Raw genomic sequence first — 22,949 nt, forward strand, 5'->3', positions numbered from 1 at the left:
GATTAGTCATAGAATAGAGTTTTAGAAGCTGCAAAGGACCTTAGTGATGTTAAAAGCATTTTAAAAAATAACACTTCTACAAGGATCCTGCAGTTGTATTTTAAAATATCTTTAGATAATTTCCTGTATGTTGTCTAGCAATATAATAGTATCTTAAATAGATAATAAGAACATTGTTGGTTAGAGACAAAGTGAAAATTTTTTTTCTTCCACATTTTTAAAATTGTCATACAACTTGGCGGGGGTTGGGGAGAAGGACTTTATCTCACAAAGAATACCATTTCTTCTCAGATAATTTCTAGTTCTGAAGTCTTTCCTAAGTTCCAGTTCATGTTAATAACTGTTGCTTGTTGGGTAGCATCAATTACATTTCCCACAGATAATAAACTTTAGGACTGCCAAAATGAAACTCATTACTATAAGAGATAAGTGTTTTACCAAGAACTCCACAGATCTACCTGATGAAGCCAGGAAAGGATTTTTATTCAATCTTGCAAAACCTGCTGTCTGGAAACTGACACACTTTAGAATGATCTGAACCTGCCTTTTTGTACCCTGGTCTGTGAAAAGCAAGTCCTTCCATTGATTTCCCATTAATTGAATACTATAGAGGTTAGAGCCTATCTGGAATATCTAATTTCCCCACATGAATATGTTTCCACCCATTACCTCCCATCAGCAGTCACCTTATTTAGACATACTTCCATCTCTCCTCCCATTCTCTTTGGTAGAGGTTACAATTTATCTGGAACATCTAATTCCCCAATATGAGTATGAGTCTCCATCCCTGATTATATCTCCATCAGTGTTTACTTTATTCTAATTTTTGCTTTCCCTCTACAAAGTTTTATTTTCTTTGTTCCATGTTAGCCCAACTATGTAACTTTTTGGAAACTAAATCCTCATCCAGTTCTCACATTATTTTGCTAAACTTATTCGTCTTTTGCCCTATTTCTACTAAAGTCCATGCAGTTCTTCCAGTCACCAAAGTTCACAACCTTAATCTAATTCAGTTCTTCTTTCTCCCTCATCCTCCATTTCTTGTCAGTTGTAGTGTACTTTATCTTTGTCATGTGTTCTGTTCTCTGTATTCACATAGCTAATCCCTTAGATCAAACCAGCCTTCATAATTTTTCTGTAGAAGAGGGGTTCTTAACTTTTTTATGATGAAGTCTTTTGACCACTGCTTGGAATAAAGTTATTAAATATATAAAATACTTAGGCAATAAATTTTGTTTTAAAACACTTATTAGTATTTTTAAAAAAGAAGTTCATGAATCTCAGGTTAAGATCCCTTGCCTTGCTCTAAAATTATAATAGTAACTAATTAGGCTGCTTTCATTCTTTCTCATTTCCTATCTATTTTCTATATAACTTTTAATAGTCATCCTAAAACATAGTCAGTGTTAGTCTTTCTGCTCAAGAAGCATTTTTGATTCCCTTTTGTACCCAGGATAATAAAGATTTCTTAGCTTTTTTTTTTTTTTTTAAGTTCTTCATAGTTTGAAATCAATCTTCCTCTCTAGATTTGTTTCATATTTCTCCTTTTTACACACTAAAACAAATTGACTTACTTATGGGAATCAAGGAATTTTATTTACTACCACCATGTCTTCACCTCATCCTTGCCTTTTGGCTTTCATTCAAGATTCAGCCTCCTTTCTTGATAACCATAGTTACTAGTGCTTTTTCTATTCTCAAAATACTGTGTGTGTGTGTGTGTGTGTGTGTGTGTGTACCTACATTTACATTTTTAATTTTTCTTATGAGAATTAACTTTGGTGTATATTATAATGGGAAAGGATTTTCTGATAATATATTTGGGACTGTCTCCTTTCTTCCTTTCCCTCTCCTAATTACAGTCAGGATTTTTCTCATTCATATGTGTGAAGACACGAGTACACATTAAATTTACAGAAAATACAGGGTCAGCAATAAATAGCACAATAAATAAATAAATACAGTATTTAAATCAGTATTTAAAATAATAAAATAGGGCTAAAACAAAGTATCCTGAGTTTGGTGCTTAAATGAACCCAAGATTTATTCAGCGTCTTGCTCTTAGGGAATTAATATTATCTTCTGAGTAGAATTCCAAGTAGAAATTTGCTCCTCTAACTATTTACACAGATAAATAAACAAGTTGGCAAATAGTAATTACAAGTATAGTTTAAAGGTTTAAGGAACAAAATCCTGGTTGGGGTAATGTTAACTATTACAGTTGCAATTATTAAGAAAACAGTTGGAAAACATTTTGCATATGTGCTTACTTACAAAGTGAAGAACAGTTTCCAACATGGAATGATTTAGTTAAGCCAGATTATATGCTTCTTTGGAATGAAGGTTCAAAAAAAGGGCCCCTGTAGAATGGAAAGAAGAATAGAAGTCAATAAGATGAAATTTAAAGAGGTTGGGGCATGAGAGAATGATGTTCAAAGAGAAAGAGGATAAAACTAATGACTAAAGAGCATAAACTTTTTTATGGTTGGGAATAGGATTAGGAATAGGTATAGGAGAAATAAGTGGCTGCTTACATAGGTCAAAATTAGACTGAGCAGGTTTTGAATTGGACCAGGTTGAAATTTCTAAAAAGAGATAGTAAAAGCTGTGTAGATAGTCTCTTAAACGAATCTTACTATGGTGGCTCAGGACTCTCCTAACTTTGAGGGCCTAACCATTGTATTATTCTCTTGCAAGCAAAGCCAGTAATATGATCTAAGATTCCCTCCTGTTGTATTGGTTTTTAAGAAAACATGAAGTTTGTATAGACATTTGAAATAATTGACTGTTAACAACTACCATGGCAAAGCTTAGGAGGGTATAAACATCTTAAAAGTTCAAAGATACAAAATTATGGTTTGAGTCCATATAAAAATGTAGAATCACTGGATTTAATATTTGAATTAAAGAGAACTTAATCATCTGTTACAACACTTTGTAGATGAGCAAATTTAGGCCTAGTTCAAGTGTAAATGACTTGCCCAAAGTTACAGAATAAGCAGAAAATTGATATTCAAACCATCTAATTAAAATCCAATGTGGATAGTTTTTGCTTTATGTAAATGTGTATTATGCAAATTTGACTTTTAGGTAAAGAATTCTGAAGGAAATCTGCATTCCAATGCTGATTTTAAAATTGTGCTGGATTTTTATAATGTGCAGGTACTGCTTGTAGAGATATTAAAGCAACAATGAAATTCCCAGAGTTTCTGTAAAAGATAATAGATGAAAGTCTCTGTCTGCCTGAGCAAATCTTTATGATGTAGATGACACCAGCCTACTTAAAGAATGCCATCTTGAGCCTACATCTTGTTGGAAGAAAATGTGGCAATGCGTAAAGTTTCAAAAAATAGTTATTTTGTTTGATTTTTTTCCTGGAGGAGATATATTTGTGATTTGTGAATTAAAACCTGTTCTTGTACACCACTCAGAAAATTTCAGAATGTTGAAAGGGATCAGCAAAGCAACACTAACAATGTATTAATTCATTAACGTTAGGCTTATCAATTTTATACAATGATTTTTGCACTGCTTCATTTTCTAAGTAGAGAAGTTTTGTAATGATAATGGCATTCTTTTCAGAATTCTGCTTATTTTGGATAATGTCCCAGGTTACCCTCCCCATCTGGATGAATTCATTAAAAATGTAAAAGTGGTCTACCTTATTACAGTCTTTGTATCAGGGAGTGGTTGCAATTTCAAGGCATTTTATTTATTCACTACATTTACCCAGGCAATATCAACTTTGGATACAAGTATAGACATTGAGAGATTTCTGGAAGTCCTATATTTACCAGCAATCCAGAATTTTGCTAAGATGTGACAAAATGTAACAGAAATATGTATGAAGAAAGTTTGGTGAAAAGTGTGCCTGCAGTTCATTACTAATTTTCATGGATTTTACAAAGATGAATCAAAGAAATGAGTAACAAGATTGTAAAATTAGCGCAAAATTTGGAGCAAGAAGTAGATGAGAATATGTAGTTGATTGAGTCTTATGGAGAAGAAATCTGATTGAAATGATAGCTGCAAAGACTCAGAAGAAGATAGGGAAGCTTCAGGATCTGAGATTGAAACAAAAAGGTTCACAGTTAAACAATTGGCAGAAATATTTTATCATTTGAGTGAATTTTTTTTTTTTTTAATGGAAAAGATGAATTCAGATACTTCCAAGACTTTAAAATTTAAAGAATAGTTGAGGAAAATGCTGCTTGCTTATCATCAGATATATGAGGAAAAAGAGAGCCATTGATCTAAATATCTCTTGATAACTTTCTTTTTTTAAAAAAAGTTGAACAGTTAATCATCACTGATAAAAGACTAGGTACATTAGGTAGGGAAGGGGCAGGCAGTATACTGCACACCTCATTTATTTTACCTTTCATTTCATGTAACTATTGTGGTACAGCATTTATTATGTCTGTAGTTTAGTATATTTTAAGGACTGGCATAAAAATATATTTTCTATATGCCTTTTTTTACATAGGCTTAGTGAACTAAGTAGATAGGGGCAAATTTGCATCACATAAAAATTGCTTTATATTGAGTTCTTTGGAACTATCCATTTGCATAAAGTGAGAAGTCTTTTTTTTTCTACATGAGATTACACTGTCTCTTGAATAGATTGTTGTATAGAATGAATGTGTTGTTTAATTGAACATTTAGATTTATTTTTTCCTTTTTCTTTTTGTCTTCCTCTCCCCTACTTGTAGCCTTTATTCCTTATCTTCTCTGTAATTCCCTAAATACCTGGATTTCTTTCTATTCAGCAAAATATCTTACCCCTTTGAATTTCTCTGGATTTATCTTTACTCTAGTCTTTTCATTCATTTTCTGATCTTCCAAATCAGACCTCAGGGACTGGTTCATATCTGTTATTTATATTCAGTATGAAGTCTAAAGTCAAAATTATCTGTTTTCTTTAGGCTGGATTGACTAGGTAGCTGGTTACCCTTTTAGTCACTTTGCTTTAAGTTAAGAGGTAGTCTAGGAAATGATTTAAATGTTCTTTAATTGGGATTTCCTGTCATCGGGGGGAGGGAATAGAGGGAGGGGGGGATAATTTGGAAAAATGAATACAAGGGATAATATTAAAAAAATAAATAAATAAATGTTCTTTAATTACTTTCATTGACCTTCCAAACTTCTTTTCATACATTGTACAGCCTTCCATTTGTTAATTGTGGTAGTTGAAGCTATATTATGTTGTCACTGTTAACTGGTAGTGGCTTATTGAGAACTGAATTAGTACTTAATGATATTGAACACAGTAATTTTGGCAGCAATGTGCTTTTAGAGCATAATGTTTCTGAAATCTTTAATATTGTCATATTGGTAAGAATACACAAAAAGTTTAAAATGTCTTAGTGCAAATTTCAAACTCCAAGTCATTAAAACTTAAAATAACATTATGACTTTGGCATTTAATTGTCATACTATTGGCCTAAAATACGAGGAGTTTTATGTATCTGAACTAGAGTGCGGTACCAAAGAGGTAAAACTTCAAACATTTCCTCCCCATAGGAATTGATGAATGTGAATGAATTCAAGTACTGTGGTTGGTTTTCTCGTGAAAATATCAAAAGAAAAGAATAGCCAAAAATATGGGAGGGTCACAATAACAAAAACCTATTTTCTGAGCTCTGCTATATGGCAGACATAGAAGATGTGGAGGGAGGGGTTGTGGGAAGGAGAGAATTCAGCATGTAAAGAACTCCAAATTCTACTACATTTAATATGCTCCTACTATAATGTTGTAAATGACACCTACCTGGCCTTAGGATGGTATCATTACACAAGGAAGTGTTTTGTGCTAGAGAAGTTCGTGAAGTAGGACACATGAAATCAAAAAATGTTTACAAATGTTTTGATTCCCCAACAAAAGCATATTGTATAAGCTAAAGCAGAATAAATTGTCTTTCAAAATACCCAGCATTCTATGTAATGTCTCTGTCTCCTTTCACAGAACTAAAAAGATTCCTCAATGGCATTCCCTCATACCTCCAAAACAAAGTTTTCCTCCCTTCCCAGTCTTTTCTACCTCCTCACCCACTCCTCTGTAGACTTTCTTCTTCCTTAGAGAGAGTACAGGCGTCACCTTCTCATGCTAGCCCTTGACATCATCTGAATATATCACACTCCCCTCTATCTTCCTCATTCCCTCCCACTTTCCATGTACTGTTTCATTTTATAATGTAGTCCCATAAAAAAGTACTGCTTCACCTTTAGGCAGAAAGCTATAGTGTTGGGTTCATTCCAAAATATCCTCAGGCTTACCTCTTTACCAGCACCTCAATTTGACTTCTACCTTCACTCCTTGCCTCCTTGTGAATATTTAGAAAAAAATGTCTTCCTTGGTTCTGTTGTGAATTCTTTCTGACAGTTGTTCTGTCTGCATTCATTCATTCACTTCTTTGGCATTTCTTATGTCTGTGATATTCGAGAGTCAAATAGGCTCAGCATAGATGGAAAGTACATCTAACTATATGGTGACATCAAAGCAGCCAACTTTGTCCTTTGCCCAGCCTCCCCAACTTCTAGCTTTGGATCACCTCAGCTGCTCTAGAAAGCAGATGTTGACCTAAACTCATGCCCTCCTTTTTTCCCCTTTAGTAGCTGTGCATATAAACTAGCTTTCCCCCTAGTTTTCTAAGAATGTTTCACATGTCTATTATCAAATGTTCATCTTTTTTCAGTGCTAAGCTGAGAGTTGCAGGGAATGTCATCTTGGGTACAAAATTGAGCTGCATTGCTCTTTATAGCACATTATTTCACTCTCTCCTATGTTTTCTTATGGTTTGGAATAGTTTTATTATTCAGATTCATTTTGTATTTGAGCCTCTTTTTCTTGGTCACTGCAGTTTGTTTTATTTCTTAATGGATTTGTTAAATTTAATAATTATATGTCTTGAAATTTGCTGCCTTAGGGCTTTAAAATTTTTTTTTGATTTGTTTGTTTTTCTTGGAAATGATATCTTCTTTTCAGTTGGCATTTTGTTTTCTCTATTCAGAAGTTCTTGACAGTTTTCTTATATTATTTCTTGAAATAGTGTCCAAATTTTTTTGACTTTTGTTCTTCTAGATGACTTACAATCTAGAAGTCTCTACATATTCCATCTTTGAGACCAATATGTGTTGCTTCTGTAGAAAAAAAAGTTTTCTTTTAATGTTATTGATTTTTATTTTTATCCCAGATTGTCCTTCACTTCTTTGTATTTGTCTTCCCAATTAATTGTCTTCTCTTTTGTTCCTTTGGTGAGTCTTTCCACCATAAATTCAAGTTTTTCTGTTTTGTCCAATATATCTGCTATACTGGTCATACTCAGGAACAAGATGTTTAATATTATCCTCAAATCCTTAGCGTCCTCTGCCTCATCAGGTATTGTCATTTTCCATTGTTTTACAATATTTGCTAGATTCTTGAATTCATTTACTACATCCACGTGCCATGTTTTTAATCTACTTTTACTGTTTCCTTTTTAGCCTGTTTGTGTTCAGTTTTGTTGCATTTTCTTTATTCTGAAGTCTTACATAATTTTCACTTTTTTCCTCTTATTTTGCCTCTTTGCTCATTTTCTGATTCCCTCCCTTCGAATGGTGGTTTCCCAGAGCTTCTCAGTCTTTTCCTACACTTGGCAATGGCAATTCATAGTCTGACCAGCTTAGATCTGTGCCCCAAGTGACTTGGGGGGGGGGGACAGAACTGACAATAAATGCTATCTCTACTCTTTCCTTCAGACTTAGTGACCTACCATATGACATCACTACTCCCACTATTTCCTTCCAACCCCAGTGCCATCTTGTTCCTTCACTTCTCTGACCTAGCAGTACATAACACTGTCCTAAATTTGCTATTGCAACCTGGCCAAATTTCTGTTTATATCTTCATAGTACTGGGAGGAAATGGCAGTTGGTATAGAGTTAAGTTTCTGGACATATCCTGTCCTTTTCTACTCTGTTTCTCCATTTTCCTTCAAAACTCTATTGTAATCCATGATGATACTGTGGCTTTGGCTTTTAGTCTCAACATGTTTCTTTAGTTTAACATTTGGATTTTCACAGTATTGGAAAGGGGGAAGAGAATCTCTTGTAAACCTATAAGTTTAGTGATTAATGTAGACTTGATATGAAGATCATGAGGAACAGTAGCAGATGGTTTGCTTTGTGAGCTGGAGGTAGGTGCTATGTTCATGCAATTTTTTTTTACCACCTTTTGTCTCTTGATATCTTAAACCATGGAGATAGCTGAGATTTCTTTATTTCTTGCATATGTTTTCTATTTTGGAGAGATTTGAGAAGTTGTGAGGTATAGCTAAGATGTCTAGTTCTCCATCTTGTTGGTGACCCAGAATTTTTAATTGCTTAGAAACAATGATTTAGATAAGATTGAAAATTTTTACTTAACTTTTATGTTACAGTGCAGTTTGCATCCACTATTTCATTTAGCCTGGTAATGGGACTATAAGGTAGGTAATATTAATACTTAAAACATGAGGAAAATGAGGTTAAGGAAGTCTAGAGGCTTGCCCATAGTCATCAATTTAGTTTGTGACTGATGGTGGGAATCAAACCCAGGGAAGTTTATTGGAGACAAGACACAACTTCATCTCTAGTCTTAACCCGTACTCAAGAGGATCAGCTCTAATCATCATGATCTATATCTTACCACTGGTGAGGCTTGTGACTTTGCACAACCCTCTCTCATATAATCCAATTCACTTAAATTTCATAGCAGCACCTCCCTGTAGTCTTGGTGTTCTTGTCTTGTAGTAGAAAGGATAATTCCTACATACCATTAAGCCTCTCACTATGCTGAATTCTAATTCTGTTCTTCTGGTGATAAATCTATTTTTTATACTACTTTCCCTTTTTATATACTGTGAACTCCCTATGCATTCATCTTTTTTTCCCTCTGAGGCAATTGGGGTCAAGTGACTTGCCCTGGGTCACAGATAGGAAGTATTAAGTGTCTGAGATCAGATCTTAAGTCAGGTCCTCCTGACTTAAGGGCTCGTGCTCTATCCAGTACTCCACCTAGCTGGCCCTGCATTAATTTTTTGTTGATAGTTAGAATTTAAAGAGAATTCTCTTCTATAGCTATTGAGGGAATGAGGGCTTGATTGACTACATTTTGTAGATTGAGGTAGAGTTGGAGGGACCCTAAGTTCATACTGATCAAAAGTAATAATCCTTTAATTTGAAGCACACATAATCATTTCCATTCTCAAATCAAAACATGGTCTAAAAGATTTTGCCAAGCTCAGACTGTATCAGGTTTTGTCCACAGATATTTTCAGTATGCAATGTTGTGGCTATTTTTTCCCCCTGTAAATATGAGAAAATGACAGTTGGAGTGCTTTCATTCCCCTTTCTTTAAATGATGGTATTGTCCCTCACCCCAGCCTTACCTATATATCTTGGCCTCCCTGAAATGCTTTTCCTTTTCTCCTCTATGTTTTTGATTCCTATCCTTTCATAAAGACGCAAAGTTCCATTTCTTCCATGACCTTCCCTGACTCTTTTAGCCCCCATCCTGGTGTTGTAGAACATAGAAGTACAAGACCTTAATTCTAGTATGTGTTTCATTATTTAATTAACTATATGATCCCTTAATCTTTATAGGTATCATTTTCCTTATCTATATAATATTACACAATTGCCATTTTGCAGGGTGATAGTGAAGAACAAATATAAATTATGTTGCCCTTGAGGGCACTTCTTCCTAAACATTTTACTGCCAGAAATCAAATTCGTGAGTCAGCAGCCATTCAGAATCTTAGCTCATCAGCCTCTGCTCCCCTCCTCCCTATGTTTCTTTTCCTAGAGAAAATACTGAGTCAAAAGAAAAAATAGCACCAAATAGCAGAGTACAGTAAATTGCCCAAAAGAGCCCTTATGTGTACAGCAAGTATTTCAGTTGATTACTATGTATCACCAATTGGAGAATAGATGATGAGGAATCTCATGTGATCAAGAAGTCTTTGAGGCCAAGGACATATGCATAAATGAGTCTTCTCACATGTCTAATGGTGCTGTTACCAGTATTTTCTGTGGATGTCAGGCAAGTTCCTTTCTCTAGTAAGCTGGAATCCTCTGTTCTCATCTCTTTATCACTCAGCTCTGTTTTATCAATCAATCATCAAGTGACTATTATGTTCCAGGCATTGTGCTAAGAGCTGGGGATACAAAAAGAGTCAAAACTGTTCTGTCCTCGGTCTAACGGGGGAGACAGCATACAAACATATATATGAAACAAGCTATATATAGAATAAATATGAAATAATTAACAGAGGAAAAACACTGAAATTAAAGGGGGCTTAGGAAAAGCTTCTTCTAGAATTTAGTTTTGCTGTGACTTTAAAGGAAGCCAGAGATTTCAGTAGTAGTAGTAGTAGTAGACTTAAGAGGAGAGTAAGTGGAAGCATTTATTTGTGGACAGCTTTTTTGAATTTAGGTACAAAAGACAGAAGTGTTAGCAGGGATACATTTTTCTATTTCACTTTGATCTGTTATCTGCTTGTTGGCTGCTATGCAATTTCTCTGGGTCCTCAGCTAATTTCTAATGATATCTAATGAATTGTACCTCTTATGGCCTTTCCCTGCAAAAAAAGAACTGAATTTAATTTTTAGTAAAGGTTATTACAGCAAGCACAGACATTAGTAGGCCTTAGGCTTAGATTAGTTTTTTTCAACTACTTTTCTCCAGCTGTCATTCTGAATCATACAATTTTGTCATTGGCCATGGCCATGCGTAGAATAGAATAGGGACTTCCTCTTCACATGGAACTCACAGTATCCTCATTGCTTCCAGACACTAACTTCTTAATAATTCTTTTCCAAATGCTACTTCCCATACTAGTGCCCTTTCCATCTTGTATTCATTTTATATATACTTATATGCAATATACACATATGCACATACATATATGAATGCCTTCCAGTCTTGTTTTCCCCAGTTGATGATACTTTAGAGTGGGGAAAAGACTGGTGCGGAGAAAGCAACCAGAAAGCTATTCTAGTAGACTTTAATTTTGAGGTGAAGGGACTCCTCACCAGATGCTAACTATATGAGTGAAGAGAAAAGGGGATATATACACACACACACATACACATATACATTGTGAGGATAGAAATGATAGGACTTGACAATATTGGATATATGAGATTGACTGCAAATAAGGAATCAAGTGTGATATTAGGGTTAGGAGCAGTAGAATATATCTGGTAGAAAAGTAGGATGCCCTTGACAGTAATAAGGAAATTACAAAATGGGAAGATTTTGAGGGAAATAGAATGACTTTGGTTTTAGACATGTTCATTTTGAGATAAAGATCGAATTCTTTATGCCTAAAAGAAAGTTGGTGACATGAAATTAAGAATCCAAAAGAAAGATTAGGGTTATGTTTATATCTATCTGTCTCTGGAAATTATGAATAAAGGCAATAATTGAACCTATGAAAATTGATGAAAACGTTAAGCAATGTAGTATAGAAGATAAATAGGAGAAAGCAAAGAACAGAGACTTGGAAGACACCACAGTTAATGACCATGCCGTGGATGAAGATCCAGCAGAGGAGCAGTTAGAGGTAGAAGACCAGAAAACAGTGGTATAACAAAAAGCCTATGTAATGATAATTATTTATTATTTCTATCATTGTTATTACTGGATATATAGTTACATGTTAGGTGGTCAGAATTCTTTTTTTTTTTAATTAATTTTATAAGTATAAATTTTTTTTTGACAGTACATATGCATGAGTAATTTTTTTTTTTTTTTACAACATTATCTCTTGTATTCATTTTTCCAAATTTTCTACTCCCTCCTCTAGATGACAGGCAATCCCATACATATTAAATGTGTTACAGTATAACCTAGATACAATATATGTGTGTAAATCCAATTTTCTTGTTGCATGATAAGAATTGGATTTCGAAGGTTTAAGTAACCTGGGTAGAAAGACAGTAGTGCAAACAGTTTACATTCAATTCCCAGTGTTCCTTCTCTGGGTGTAGCTGTTTCTGTCCATCATTGATCAACTGGAAGTGAATTAGATCTTCTTTATGTTGAAGATATCCACTTCAATCAGAATATATTTTCATACAGTATTGTTGTTGAAGTATATAGTGATCTCCTGGTTCTTCTCATTTCACTCAGCATCAGTTCGTGCAAGCCTCTCCAAGCCTCTCTGTATTCATCCTGCTGGCCATTTCTTACAGAGCAATAATATTCCATAACATTCATATACCATAATTTTGGATACCCATTCTCCAATTGATATCCATTCATTTTCCAGTTTCTAGCCACTACAAAAAGAGCTGCCACAAACATTTTGGCACATACAGGTCCCTTTCCCATCTTTAATATTTCTTTGGGATATAAGCCCAGTGGTAGCACTGGTGGATCAAAGGATATGCACAATTTGATAACTTTTGGGGCATGGTTCCAAATTGCTCTCCAGAATGGTTGGATTCTTTCACAACTCCACCAACAATGCATCAATGTCTCAGTTTTCCCACATCCCCTCCAACATTCATCATTATCTTTTCCTGTCCTCTTAGCCAATCTGACAGGTGTGTAGTGGTATCTCAAAGTTGTCGGTGATCAGAATTCTTAAATCATTTTACAGTATTTTAAATTTTGCAAAGCACTTCACACAACACTTCTTTCAAGTTATGAGTGTATATCCCTGTTTTACAGAGGAGGAAAGTAAGGCTGGGAGAGGTCAAGTGCTTGAACAATTCAGAAATAGAAGTTTAAGCTGGATCTTAAACCAGGTTTTATGACTTGACACAGTCACTCTTTTCTCAAGTATGCCACATTGCAAACTATATGACTTGACACAGTCACTCTTTTCTCAAGTATGCCACATTGCAAACTATCAAAAACTCCCATTACTTTTTAAAGAGATGATGTAGTTTCAATTTCATCATCTGAAAATTGTCTGTTCATATCCTTTGACCATTTATCAATTGGAGAATGGTTTGATTTCTTATAAATTAGGGTCAGTTCTCTATATATTTTGGAAATGAGGCCTTTATCAGAACCTTTAACTGCAAAAAATATTTTCCCAATTTGTTACTTCCCTTCTAATCTTGTTTGCATTAGTTTTGTTTGTACAGAAGCTTTTTAATTTGATGTAATCAAAATCTTCTATTGTGATCAATAATGATCTCTAGTTTTCTGGTAATAAATTCCTTCCTCCTCCACAGGTCTGAGAGGTAAACTATCTTCTGTTCCTCTAATCTATTTATGATCTCATTCTTTATGCCTAAATCATGGACTCATTTTGATCTTATCTTGGTATGTGGTGTTAAGAGTGGGTCCATATCTAATTTCTGCCATACTAATTTCCAGTTTTCCCAACAGTTTTTTTTCATATAATGAATTTTTATCCCAAATGTTGGTATCTTTGGATTTGTCAAACACTAGATTGCTATAGTTGTACCCTTTTTTGTCCTTTGTATCTAATCTATTCCACTGATCGACTGGTCTATTTTTTAGCCAATACCAAATGGTTTTGGTGACTGCTGCTTTAGATCAGGTATAGCTAGACCACCTTCATCTGACTTTTTTTCCTTAATTTCCTAGAAATTCTCGACCTTTTATTCTTCCATATGAATTTTGTTATTTTTTTCTAGGTCATTAAAATAGTTTCTTGGGAGTCTGATTGGTATAGCACTAAATAAATAGATTAGTTTGGGGAGTATTGTCATCTTTATTATATTCGCTTGGCCTATCCACGAGCATTGAATGTCTTTCCAATTATTTAAATCTGACTTTATTTTTGTGGCAAGTGTTTTGTAATTTTGCTCATATAATTCCTGACTTTTCTTTGGTAAATGGATTCCCAAATATTTTATACTCTCGACAGTTGTTTTGAATGGAATTTCTCTTTGTATCTCTTACAATTGCATTTTGTTGAGGATTATAAAAATGCTGAGGATTTATGTAGATTTATTTTGTATCCAGCAACTTTGCTAAAGTTGTGAATTATTTCTAATAACTTTGTATTAGAATCTCTGGGGTTCTCTAAGGTATACCATCATATCATCTGCAAAGAGTGACAGTTTGATTTCCTCATTACCTACTCTTATTCCCTTAATCTCTTTCTTGACTCTTATTGTGGAGACTAGCAGTTTTTTTTTTTTTTTTGCGGCAACACGTCTTTATTCTAACTCTTTACATAGTGTTCCCTAACATTCCCTCTAACCTTCCCTCCAGAATTCTTCCTTCCCTTCTTTTTTTTTTTTTTTTTTTTGCTATTTCCTTTTTTTTTAATTTTGTTTTTTATTAATTTTTATAATTATAACATTTTCTTTGACATATGCATAGGTAATTTTTTTTTTTTTTTACATTATCCTTGTACTCCCTTCTGTTCTGAGTTTTTCCCCTCCTTCCCTCCACCCCCTCCCCTAGATGGCAGGCATTCCCATATATATTAAATATCTTATAGTATATCCTAGGTACAATATATATGTGCAGAACCGAATTTTTGTTGTTGTTGTTGTTGTTGTTGTTGTTGTTGTTGTTGTTGTTGTTGTTGTTGTTGTTGTTGTTGTTGTTGCAAAGAAAGGATTGTATTCGGAAGGTAAAAATAATCTGGGAAGAGAAACAAAACAAAACAAACAAAAAAACAATGCTCACAGTTTACACTCATTTCCCAGTGTTCCTTTTCTGGATGTAGCTGATTCTGTCCATCATTGATCAATTGGAATTGGATTAGCTCTTCTCTATGTTGAAGATATCCACTTCCATCAGAATACATCCTCATACAGTATCATTGTTGAAGTGTATAATGATCCCCTAGTTCTGCTCGTATCACTCAGTGAGACTAGCATTTCTAATACAATATTGAATAGTGATGGTGATAGTGGGCAACCTTGTTTCACTCCTGATCTTACTGGGAAAGGTTCCAGTTTATCTCCATTACATATTATGCTTACTGACAGTCTTAAATATATGCTCTTGACTATTTTAAGGAATAGTCCATTTATTCCTATACTCTCCAGCGGTTTTAGTAGGAATGGATGTTGTATTTTATCAAATGCTTTTTCTGCATCTATTGAGATGATGATATGGTTTTTATTAATTTGATTATTAATTTGGTCAATTATACTAATAGTTTTCCTAATTTTAAACCAGCCCTACATTCCTGGTATAAATCCTATTTGATCATAGTGTATTATCCTGGGGATGATTTTCTGAAGTCTTTTTGCTAATATCTTATTTAAGATTTTAGCATTAATATTTATTAAGGAGATTGGTCTATAGTTTTCTTTCTAGATTGAAAACCTGGTTTAGGTATCACTACCATGTCTGTGTCATAAAAGGAGTTTGGTAGGACTCCTTAATCCCCTATTTTTTCAAATAGTTTATATAACATTGGGGCTAATTGTTCTTTAAATGTTTGGTAGAATTCACATGTAAATCCATCTGGTCCTGGGGATTTTTTTCCTGGGGAGTTGATTAATAGCTTGTTCTATTTCTTTTTCTGAAATGGGAGTATTTAAGCAATTTACTTCCTCCTCTGGTAATCTGGGAAGCCTGTATTTTTGGAGGTAGTCATCCATTTCACTTAAGGTATCAAATTTATTGGCATAAAGTTGGGCAAAGTAACTCCTTATTATTTCTCTAATTTCCTCTTCATTGGTGGAAAGATCCCCCTTTTCATTTTTAAGACTAACAATTGGCTTTGCCTCTTTCCTTTTTTTGATCAGATTAACCAAAGGTTTATCTATTTTATTGGCTTTTTCATAAAACCAACTCTTGCTTTTATTTATTAATTCAATAGTTTTTTTACTTTCAATATTATTGATTTCTCACTTTAGTTTTAGAATTTCAAGTTTAGTTTTTGGTTGGGGAGTTTTAATTTGGTCTTTTTCTAGCTTTTTAAGTTGCAGGCCCAATTCATTAATCTTCTCTTTCTCTATTTTATTCAAATAAGCCTCTAAAGACATAAAATTTCCCCTTCTTACCGCTTTAGCTGCATCCCACAAATTTTGGTATGATGTCTCATCGTTGTTATTATCTTGGATGAAATTATTAATTGTTTTTGTAATTTTCTGTTTTACCCTGTCATTCTTTAAGATAAGATTCAGTTTCCAATTACTTTTTGGTCTATTTGCCCCTAACTTCTTATTGAATGTAGTTTTTATTGCATTGTGATCTGAGAAGAAGGCATTTACTATTTCTGCCTTCCAATTTTTGTATAGGTTCCATGAACTGCTGAGAAGAAAGACTACTCCTTTCTATCACCATTCAGTTTTCTCCAAAGGTCTATCATACTTAGTTTTTCTAATGTTCTATTTACCTCTTTAATTTCTTTTTTTTTTTTTTATTTTTTATTTTTTTTTTTTATTTTTTATTTTATTTTATAATTATAACATTTTTTGACAGTACATATGCATGGGTAATTTTTTACAACATTATCCCTTGCACTTACTTCTATTCAGATTTTTTTCCCTTCCTCCCCCAACCCCCTCCCCCAGATGGCAAGCAGTCTTATATATGTTAAATATATTACAGTATAATTTAGATACAATATATGTGTGTAGAACCGAATTTTTTGTTGCACAGGAAGAATTGGATTCAGAAGGTATTTAATTTCTTTCTTATTTGTTTTGTGGTTTGATTTATCTAATTCTGAGAGTACAAGGTTAAGATCTCCCACTATTATAGTTCTACTGTCTATTTCTTCTTGCAACTCTCTTAACTTTTCCTTTAGGAAGTCAGATGCTATACCATTTGGTGCATATATGTTTAGTATTGATATGGCTTCATTGTTTATGCTACCTTTTGGCAGGATATAGTTTCCTTCCTTATCTCTTTTAATTAGATCAATTACTGCTTTTGCTTGATCTGAGATAAGGATGGCAACCCCTGCTTTTTTGGCTTTACCTGAAGCATAATAGATTCTGCTCCAACCTTTTACCTTTACTCTGTATGTATCTTCCTGCTTTAAGTGTGTTTCTTGTAAACAACATATTGTAAGGTTCTGACTTTTGATCCAGTCTGCTATCCACCTCTGTTTAATGGGAGAGTTCATCCCATTCTCATTGACAGTTAAAATTACTAATTCTGTATTTCCTGCCATCATATTATCCCCTGATTTTGCTTTTTTTTTCCTTGACCCCCCTGAACCCCTTCCCCAGTATTTAATTTATAGACCCCACTTGTGACGCACACCCCTCCCTTTTTAGTATCCCTCCCCCCTCCTTTTAAGTCCCTTCCCCTTTCTTGTACCCTTCCCTTATTCCCCTTTTCCTTTTCCCTTTTTCTCTCCCCCCCTTTAATGAGGTGAGAGAGAATTCTCTGAAAAACAAATATGCCAATTTACTCTTTGAGCCTACTCTGATGAGAGTAAGATTCACACAATATTTCTCTCCCTCTCTAAATTCCCTCAGATGTGGTAGATTTTCTGTGCCTCTTCCTGGGATGTAGTTTCCCTCTTTTTATCTCCCCTTCCCCTTTTTTCTGATACAATCCCCTTCCCTTTACTACTTTCCTTTTTTTAATATATTATATCAGTAAAATCAAATTATTCCTGTTACTTTCTGTATATCCACAACAGAGATACAGTTCTCAAGAGTTCTTTTTACCTTTTTCTGCTTCTCTTCAGTCTTGTGGATGTAGATCAAATTTTTTGTTTAAGTCTGGTTTTTTCTTAGAAACAAATGGAATTTCTCTGTTTCATTAAATGACCATCTTCTTCCATGGAAGAAACTGCTAAACTTAGCTGGGTAGTTTATTCTTGGTTGCAATCCTTGTTCTTTTGCCTTTTGGAATATCAGGTTCCAGGCCCTTCAATCCTTTAATGTGGAAGCAGCCAGATCTTGTGTGACCCTTATTGTGGCACCTTGATATTTGCATTGTTTTTTCCTAGCTGCTTAAAGTATTTTTTCCTTAGTTTGGTAGTTCTGCAGCTTAGCCACAATGATCTGTGGAGTTCTTTTTTTAGGGTCTTTTTCAGGTGTTTGATGAATTCTTTTAATGCCTATTTTCCCTTCTGTTTCTATTATCTCTGGACAGTTCTCTTTGATGATTTCCTGTAAAATAGAATCTAGGCTCTCTTTTTCATCATAGTTTTCGGGAAGTCCAATGATCCTCAGATTATCTCTCCTAGATCTATTTTCCAGGTCTATAGATTTTCCCAGTAAGTATTTAACATTATTTTCCAGCTTTTCATTTTTTTTTTTTTTTTGTTTTTGTTTTTGTTTTTGTTTTTGTTTTGCTTGACTGATTATTGGTTTCTCAATGAATCATTCATTTCTATTTGTTCAGTCCTGATTTTTAATGAGTTATTTTCTTCATTCACACTTTTTAGTTCTTTTTGTATTTGTCCAGTTGAGTTTTTAAATGAATTATTTTGCTCTGTTGAATTTTTTTCCATTTCACTAATGTGTGTGTGTGTTTTTTTTTGTTTTTTTTTTTTTTTTGGTAGTGAGTTATTTACTTTTCTAATTCACAAATCCTACTATCTTGGGAATTTTTTATCTTTTCCAATTCAGAAATCCTACTTTCCTGTGATTTTTTTTAACCTTTTCTAATTCATAAATTTTGTTTCCCTGCACCTCCTGTGAATTCTTTATTTTTTCCAACTCAAATTTCAGGATGTTATTATTCTCTATCATAGCTTCTCTTTCCTTTCTCCATTTTTCTTCAAACTCTCTTAACTTTTTAATAGTCTCTTCTAGAAGAGAGTTATGTGATGGGGGGCAGGTATCATTCTCCGTTAGGGTGTTATCTGGAGACTATCTGCTGGTAGCCTCCTTGGGGTTGGATACCCGCTCTTTCTCTGTATAGGAGGTGTCAATCGTTCTCTTCAGTTTCTTACTCATTGTTAAAAATTTGTGTGGGCTCTGCCCTTTTGGTAGGAAATTTATCAGCTTCCTCCCAGATGGGAATAGGTTGCTGGTATCTTGTGTCTGGACTAAGAGAGAGCTCTGGAAGAAAGTTCCCCTCTCCCTGGAAGTGACTTAGAGATGGTTAGTATGGCTTTGTTGAGAGGAGTGCCCAGTGAAGGACCCTCACTGTGTGGCCTAGCGACTGCCCTGAGACTGGAGGCTGAACAGTAAAAGCGTCACAAACCCGAGCCAAAGCTTCCCGTGGGGCCATGGATATTAGCAGCTGATGCGAAAAGCCCCTGTGCTCAAACCGGAAGTGTCTTCCCAGAAAGTGCAGTCCCTGCTGCGAAGGTTCTGCTATTATGGGAGTTCCTCTGCTGCTGGAGTTTCACTGCAAGAATTCCACTGCCTCAGGCTGAGCCTGGCACTAGTGGATTAGAGGCTGCCCCGAGCTGTGTCCCCCTCTATTCAGGTTGTTAACTGTCCCAAGGGAAAAGCCCCAGACAGCAGCAGGCAGCTGCACAGCCGTGCTGAGATCTGTTAGGTTGCTTCTAGTTTGGGGTGATTATATTATCTGGCTATTGCTTTAACGTAGCTTTGATTTTTCTTCTGATCTGCTATTTTTAAAAGCAGAGTAGAACTATAAGCCAAGGCCAGATTCTTCTATCTCAGTGGCTTCTCTGATCCCAGAGTTCTCCCTAGGCGGTTTGGCACAGTGCTAACCCCAATCCAACACTGTCTGTGCTAATCTTTTTTTTCCCTCCCGTCGGAACTGACCTTTTCTGTCGAAATTTCAGAATCTCTTCGGCTGATAAGTTGTGCTTCTAATCCTTGTGGTTTTTATCAGTCCAGAGTTATTTTTGAGGCTGATTTAACTAGTTGGTATTGAGGGAAGAAGGGAGCTTACAAATTCACGTGTATCTTCTCCACCATCTTGGCTCCACCCACACTAGAATATTCTTGCTAGTGCCATCTTCTCTTTACTTTCACCTATTTCCTTAACCAGACTTCAACCTTACTTCCAGTCCCCATAATAAACCTCTTTTATCAATCTAGGTTTTTGGGTCTGTAAATTCCTTTACAGAGAACTTCTTGTGCTACCAGATGGGAGTCCCCAAAACTTCCTACTCTTGTACCAAAACCTTTCCTGAATCCCAAACCTGCCACTAGACCTCATTTAACTCCCTGACCACCAGAAACCCTAATTTTATTTGGGTTCCCCAAATCTAAACCTCATCATAACTACCCTACTTCTGGACATTCTTTCCTTTGTTGGACTTCTCTCTCTCCTGATTATCTTCCACTTTGTCCTGATGATGTTTTCTCAGTCTTTTTTTGTTGGTTTATTATATTGCACGCCCTCTGACTTTGGGTGTCCCCCAAGACTTTGTTCTGAACTCTCTTTTTCTCTGTACTTATTCTTCCTTGATGATCTTTGTTTTCAAGGTTTCTGTTATTTCTAAACAGATGATTCTGGAATTTATAAATTATCCCTTATTTTGTTCCCCAAAATTTCTAGTCAAGAATACAATTCAGCTAACTTTTATTATTTACCTATTATATACCAGGCACTGTGATGAGAAGGTTGGGTTGGGAATAAAAGGGTAAAGAAAAACAGACTCTACCCAGAAGGAACTTAAATTCTCTTGGGGGTGTTGATATATGTCATTCAGAGTGCCTACCACGTACCAGTAGTGAATTCAGGAGACTTTGGTAAAAAGGGTCTTATTATGGGCCAGAACTCTGAACTTGAAACAAGGATCCTATGAGGCACTAAATTGAGTTGATGAGACAATGGTTATCTAGTTTAGCATGATGTTTAATAGTTCTCTAAGTTCAGTATGATTGATTTAATCTTACAACAAATAATGGTTTCCTAGTGATATAATGATTGGTTTATACTCAGTGTAGAGCATATAAGCTGGGACCCTCAGCTAGATTCATTCAGAGAGCTAGAAAAGTCAAGAGGACTGGGGGCAGGAGCTTAAGCTCTTGGAACCAAAGAGAGATATTCATTTCAGGCTCCTGCTGGCTGGCCTGGCCTCCTGCACTTCCCCCACTAAGACCAAGGCCAGACTGAAAGGCTCTCCAGAAAGCTGCCCAGCATCAGGCAAGGAGACAATAAAGATTCTGGACTTGGCTACTCTTGTGATGATTACTCTGACTGAAAAGAAGTTTGTTCCCAGAGTTCTCAAGAAAACCAAACAAAGAACATTACAAGGTCTAGAATGAATCATATGTTTTTCAGAATTAGTCATAGTTAGGATTGTTTTGCTTGCCTATGCTTATTATAAGAGTGCTTCTTTTAGGGAAAGGGGCAGGAAAATTTGTAGATGATAATATTGATATGAAAAGAAAGGAATGTTAATGAAACATTAAAAAAGAAAGAAGAAATTCAGAATACATTGTTAAGCAAGGCCATTTTGTTGCTATTGTGTTAAATGTACTGTAATAGATTCTTGTTTTTGTTTTTGCTGAGGCAATTGGGGTTAAGCGACTTGCCCCATGTCACACAGCTAAGAAGTGTTAAGTCTGAGGCCAGATTTGAACTCGGGTCCTCCTGATTTCAGGGTTGGTGCTCTATCTATCCACTGTGTTACCTAGCTGCCCTCGGAATATATTTTTAAAAAAATAATTATACATATCTATACACATATAGTCATCTTTTCTGTTATTTATATATTGAAATGGTTTTTTGTTGTTGTTGATGTTAAGTTTATAATAAAGGTGTTATTTTTTTTTTAATATATTTTTTAAATAAAAAATAATCGAAAATTGCTTATTTCATTGAAACTCCATCTTTAGTTTGCCTGGGTACTTGATTCTTGGCTGCAGTCCAAGATCCTTTGCTCTCTGGAATATCATATTCAGGGGCTTTCAATCTTTTAAAATGAAAGCTGCTAGGTTCTGGGGTAATCCTGACTGCTACTCCTCAATATCCGAATTGTTTCTTTCTGGCTGCTTGCAGTATTTTCTCCTTGTTCTGATAATTCTGGAATTTAGATATAATACTCCTTAAGAGTTTTCATTTTAGGATCTCTTTCAGATGACCAGTGGATTCTTTCAATTGCCTATTTTACCCTCTATTTCTAGGACAGTTTTCCTTGATGTTTTCTTGAAAGATGTTGTCTAGGCTCTTTTTTTTTTTTTTTTTTCCCCTTCTGCTGGAAATTTGTTACATTTCAAGTATTTGTGGCTTCTGTCACTCCAAAACCCAATCAGAGGCTTTATCTGGTGTTGATTCTGAGGGAAGCCAGGAAAAGCTCAAAGACCTTCTATTCTCCACCATCTTTGCTCTACCCTATAAAGGTTTTGTTTGTAAGTTCACTGCATTTAGAAAGCTTTACATTCTTTGTATTTGTATCTACTATTAGGTACTTAATAAGTACTTGTTGAGGGGTTGATCTCAGGAACCTGTTTACAAATGAGACTGAATTGTCAAATTTGAAAAAAAAAAGAAAGAAAGAGAGAGAGAGAGAGAGAGAGAGAGAGAGAGAGAGAGAGAGAGAGAGAGAGAGAGAGAGAGAAAAGAAAAGAAAAGAAAAGAAAAGAAAAGAAAAAAAGAAAGAAAGAAAGAAAGAAAGAGAGAGAAAAGGGTAGCATATAGATTATTGAGTCCTGATTTGTTTGACAATAAAATTAAGGCGCTTCATGGTCATTTGGACCGGTTCAAAGCAGAGATTAGCGTTAGTAGCTAGAATATCTCCATAGCTCTTCTTTCTACTATATCCATTCCTTTTTCTTGTTAAGTATGGATGAGGAAAAGAACCCAACCAAAAGCGAATGTACAATAGGGGGATTTTACTTATGTCTCAATCAAGTAACAATGTACTGTGCTATGTACCTATTTCAGATACTAATTAATTGTTTAAGAATTATATGAGATCTTTCAAATTATTAGTATAAAAAATGTAAACTGATAAGAGAAAGAATGAATCATTTTTAGGTAAGATTTTGCCCCCAAATATTGTAAGTAAGTATACATAGGTTTCTAGTTGTATGTCTTATGTTAGTATTATTTATGTATTTGTCTGTCTTTATAAGATGGAAGTATTATAAAAGGTTAAAATACTACCAAAATACTCTTATAAAGAAAATATGTATTT

General features: G+C 34.8%; 1 protein-coding gene across 2 annotated transcripts in view; it reads left to right on the plus strand.

Moving 5' to 3' along the window:
- Positions 1 to 22,949, plus strand: part of ATF2 (activating transcription factor 2) — a 119,705-nt gene that overhangs the window by 26,515 nt on the left and 70,241 nt on the right. The window lies entirely within an intron of this gene.

This window comes from Sminthopsis crassicaudata, chromosome 3 (genome assembly GCF_048593235.1).
Source record: "Sminthopsis crassicaudata isolate SCR6 chromosome 3, ASM4859323v1, whole genome shotgun sequence".
In the NCBI taxonomy this organism is placed as follows: domain Eukaryota; kingdom Metazoa; phylum Chordata; class Mammalia; order Dasyuromorphia; family Dasyuridae; genus Sminthopsis; species Sminthopsis crassicaudata.